This window comes from Bos grunniens, chromosome 17 (genome assembly GCF_055505025.1).
Source record: "Bos grunniens cultivar Pamir isolate PY7600 chromosome 17, Bosgru_T2T1.0, whole genome shotgun sequence".
In the NCBI taxonomy this organism is placed as follows: domain Eukaryota; kingdom Metazoa; phylum Chordata; class Mammalia; order Artiodactyla; family Bovidae; genus Bos; species Bos grunniens.
Genome location: NC_141181.1, coordinates 44627039 through 44632330, shown reverse-complemented (window position 1 = coordinate 44632330; position 5292 = coordinate 44627039).

The window sequence follows — 5292 nt, the reverse complement described above, 5'->3', positions numbered from 1 at the left end:
GGACATGACTGAGTGACTGAACTGAACTGAACTGATGAATAGATTCAGGGGATTAGATCTGCTAAGCAGAATAGCTGAAGAACTAGGTATGGAGGTTCATAACATCGTACAGGAGGCAGTGACCAAGTGGGCAGAGAAAGCCAAGATTTTGGTGGTAACATTCGGAGCAGTGAAAACCTTATTGCAGGGACATGCAAGGAGACTAAGTGGCTCATTCTCTGAAAAGCCCCCGGCTCCCTGAGGGTTTTGGCAAAGCATTTTTAAAAGGTAAGTGAAGGGGGGTCGGTGTTGCAAGGTATATGATCAGCTTGTGTACAATTCTCTGATTGGCTGATGGTGAGGCAGCAGGGTGGTATCACAGTGGTTCAGATTATGAGTCCTTAGGCTCCAGGAGGCCTGGGGCTATGTGCTTATGGTCATCAAGTAGATCTTCCATTTGGTGGTGGTGGGGGGGTGGTTCACATCTGCAAAAGAACTCAGAAAATTTGCATCTAATACTATTATCTGAGAACTTGAGGGAATAGCTAAAGCAGAGGATAAGGGGGAAGGCCTGTCCTGGGTAGGCCCCGCAGGGTCCTGCTATTACACCTTGAGCTGGCCTCAGGTGTCTGATCTGCCATTGGTACTGAGCTCCCTCTGGGAAAGTGGTGGCTGAACAGAAGAGATGGATTATCTTGGGGGCCTCCCCTAGAATCAGGGGCCCCTCTGGCTCTCTACCTGCCACTGCACTGTGTGCTGCAGACCCTTGCTGGTTCATCTCATGTCTTTCAGCTGGGCGAAGAGCAGAGGCAGCCACTCAGAGCTTTCACAGACTGAACAACATCCCCTGAAGTGTTTGTGTTTTAAAATAGCGCCATCATCATTTCAGTGGAACAAAGCTAGTAGAGGTGATGGAATTCCAGTTGAGCTATTTCAAATTCTAAAAGATGATGCTGTGAAAGTGCTACACTCAATATGCCAGCAAATTTGAGAAACTCAGCAGTGGCCACAGGACTGGAAAAGGTCAATTTTCACTCCAAACCCAAAGAAAGGCAATGCTAAAGAATGTTCAAACTACTGCAAAATTGCACTCATCTCACACACTAACAAAGCAATGCTCAAAATTCTCCAAGTCAGGCTTCAATAGTACGTGAACCATGAACTTCCAGATGTTCAAGCTGGATTTAGAAAAGGCAGAGGAACCAGAGATCAAATTGCCAACATCCACTGTATCATTGAAAAAGCAAGAGAGTTCCAGAAAAACATCTATTTCTGCTTTATTTATTATGCCAAAGCCTTTGACTGTGTGGAACACAAGAAACGGTGGAAAATTCTTCAAGAGATGGGAATACCAGACCACCTGACCTGCCTCCTGAGAAATCTGTGTGCAGGTCAAGAAGCAACAGTTAGAACTGGATATGGAACAACAGACTGGTTCCAAATAGGAAAAGGAGTACGTCAAGGCTGTATATTGTCACCCTTCTTATTTAACTTATATGCAGAGTACATCATGAGAAATGCTGGGCTGGAAGAAGCACAAGCTGGAATTAAGATTGCCAGGAGAAATATCAATAACCTCAGATATGCAGATGACACCACCTTTATGGCAGAAAGCGAAGAGGAACTAAAGAGCCTCTTGATGAAAGTGAAAGAGGAGAGTGAAAAAATTGACTAAAACTCAGCTTTCAAAAAACTAAGATCATGGCATCTGGTCCCATCACGTCTTGGGAAATAGATGGGAAAACAGTGGAGACAGTGACAGACTTTATTTTGGGAGGCTCCAAAATCAGTGCAGATGGTGACTGCAGCCATGAAATTAAAAGACGCTTACTCCTTGGAAGAAAAGTTATGACCAACCTAGACAGCATATTAAAAAGCAGGGACATTACTTTGCCAACAAAGGTCCATCTAGTCAAAGCTATGGTTTTCCCAGTAGTCATATATGGATGTGAGAGTTGGACTATAAAGCAAGCTGAATGCCAAAGAATTGATGCTTTTGAAATGTGGTGTTGCAGAACACTTTTAAGAGTCCCTTGGACAGCAAGGAGATTCAACCAGTCCATCCTAAAGGAAATCAGTTGTGAATATTCATTGGAAGGACTGATGCTGAAGCTGAAACGCCAATACTTTGGTCACCTGATGCGAAGAACTGAGTCATTTGAAAAGACCCTGATGCTTGTAGAGATTAAAGGCAGGAAGAGAAGGGGACAGCAGATGAGATGGATGGATGGCATCACCGACTTGATGGTCCTGAGTTTGAGCAAGCTCTGAGAGTTGGTGATGGACAGGGAAGCCTGATGTGCTGCAGTCCATGGGGTTGCAAAGAGCTGGACATGACTAAGCAACTGAACTGAGCTGAACGTCTCAGTGGGGAGTGAGCATCTGGGCTGGCAGCAGCTGCATCCAGGGCCCTGGTAAAGCTTCAGGCTGATGTGGGCCTGGGGAATTCAACAGCCAGCACTCTGGTCCCAATTCCACTGCTGATCAGTCCTGCCATGGGGAGACTTGCTCAGCTTTTTGGGACTTGGTTTTCTCCTTTGAAACAAGTGATGGTGGCTGGATGCTGGATGGCAGGAGCAACTGGAGTGGTGCTGGCTGAGCATTCACCAAGGGCTTGCAGCACAGAGTGCAGAGCGTGCAGGGGAGCTGTGGTTCTGGGGAGGCCCCTACAAGTTATATGTCTCCTCTACTCAGCAACAGTCCCCAGCACACAGCCCAGTTCCACTGGCAAATCACACTCCCAAAACCAGTTCAAGTGGAGCAGCATTGTCAGTGGTGGGGACAGAACTGGTTACTTGGGGTGCACCAGGCCAGACCTCCCACACAGATGAGGATCCTTGAAGGCCAAGAGGGAGGAGAACTTCGCACCCCATCTTCATGACATTTCTACCCCTGCACCTACTTACTGGGGAAGGGTAATATTATTTGTTGTAAATAATATGCACTAGGTTTGAATATTATATTAACATCCTGTTTCTTTCACAGCCTAGAGTTGTGATTTGGTTCTTTCACCATTCTGTGCTCATTGAAATGACATGCAGACTTTGACATTCTTCTTTTAATTAAGAAGTCTTGCAGGTTCATCAGCTTGTTGTGGGTGAAGGGAGAAGGGCCAGCTCTCTGGCTGGTGAAGGAAGCTCCAAGTCTCCCTCCTCAGAGGGCTGATTCATTTCATGTCATTCAGCTGGGCCAAGAGCAGAGGCTGCCCCTCAAACTTTCACAGATCGAACAAGAACACCTGAAACGTTTATGTGTTTAAATAACACCTCCTGGGACTGGGTCCTGAACTTGGACAGTGGCCACCATCTGACAGCTCTGTGGGAAGAGGAGACACTTTCTGCTTCTCTTGTGGAAGTTTCTTTTGATCAAATATGAAGAATTTATAGTTTTCTGATTTAATATCTTGAATTGCATTAGCTCTAAGTGAGGTAAATATGCAAAGAAATCAAGATGTGCAAGTAGATAGGATGAAGCCAGAGGAAGGACATTTGTAGAAAAACTAAGGGCAGTAGAACTCTCCATCCTCAGGCCCTTCTAGGCCTAGATTCGAGTCCTCCTGAGATCCTGTCCATGACCTCAGAATTCCTTTTCCCAATGATTTTCTCTTCAGGGGTAAAGATTTGTGATGCAGCTTTTGAGGCTACAGCTGCACCTCATTACATAAATATCACTGTTCCCTGTGACCTAGATTTCCAGCATCCTTGCACTTCTGTTCTACAATCCCCTTTAGGGCAGGAATTCCCTGAAGGTTTGTCAGCCGATCAGCTATGTCGCAGTCACTTCTCCCTGCCCGGTCCTGATGGCTCCTTTTGAGCTCTGCTTCATAAGGATATCTGACTGTAATCCTGGCCAGTGTATGACCCCATACTTTCCTTGCTGTCCAGTGGGACTTGTGGGTCCCTGTGGTTCTGAGGCCTATGATCTTGGACAATCACTACTTCACATACTTAGTCATGTTGTTACTAACTGGTCCTAATGGGGAAGCTGGGGCCAAGCCCATGAGCTTACAGCACCCCCCGCCCCACCCCGACCCCCATCCCTGGGATGACTGTGTGCTTTTCCACAGTCTTGTGGTGTGGTTATGTCAGGGTGGTATGGACCTTTCTTAGTGGACCTTTGAAAGTAGAGACATGAAAGGGAAGCATGTGAAGGTCCAATGGAGGAAATGCCACCAAACTGATGATCCGCAGACATGCACAGACACAGCATTGATGATTGAAAATACAGAATGCTTCCAATATGGGTGGTAAACAACACTGCTCCAAGCTTACCTGAACACCCACCCCATGAGCTAATACCCACCCCATCTAGCATTTTGAACATCACTTCCTGGAAACACCCTGTAAGAGCAAGGGCCAGATGTAGGAGGCTCAGCCGAAATGCCTGGGTCTGTTACCTAGAAGAGATCTCCCAGAGTCCCCTTTTCTCCCATCCAGAGTTCAAAGGGTTTGGCTAGAACAGAATAAAGCAGAGGCATTGGACACATTTCTGGGTCCTTCTTGACCTGGATCCTGTCTAGTTCACAGGGATCCATATAAACATTATTCTCTCCATTAAATCTTCAAGGAAACTGTGACTTGGGTCTTGTGGATTCATGCCATGTCATCCCTCAGGGATATCAGGATTGGTGAAACAGAAACAGACATGGCCTCAAATGAAATTGAAATGTGACCTCAAGGCAAGATCATCTCCCCTCCCAGGAAACCTTGGAGCACATGTGCCCCTGGACTCTATGCCATGACCCGCATCACTGTTCCTCCACACCTCCACCCCAAAGCCCCAGCAGTCTCAAACTGCCTAAGAGAGATTCCAGATCCAGACCCCTCCTGGGTCCTTCAAGATGGGAAACAGGCCATGACAGGAGGAGCAAGTCATGAATATGGAGGCAATCACCCTACTTACTGGGACTTGAAACTGGAATGACTAGGTCTCTGGGAAGCATGAATCCTGGGGTAACACCAAGGCTATAAAAATTGTCTGTTTTGGATGTAAAGATGAATAAACTCAGGGAAGAAAATTTGAGGGAAAAACAAAGCAGTCTTTTTTCATTTTTTCCACACAGAATCCATTCAGACAGTTAAAGCAGAGGCTCCTCTACAAGTAGTACAAACATGCCAGACATAAAGCAAGCTGTACTGTTTTGCCTTGAGTTTACTGAAGAGACGGCACTATCTCTACAGCTCATGCAGACAACCAAAGCTGAAGATGCCCAAGGACGAACAATTAAAATTACACTAATGTCACCCATTCTGCCTTTTCAGGCATGAGCTTCTGCTGCTCATTCTTAAGCAGTCATTCTCTGAAGATGGCAAC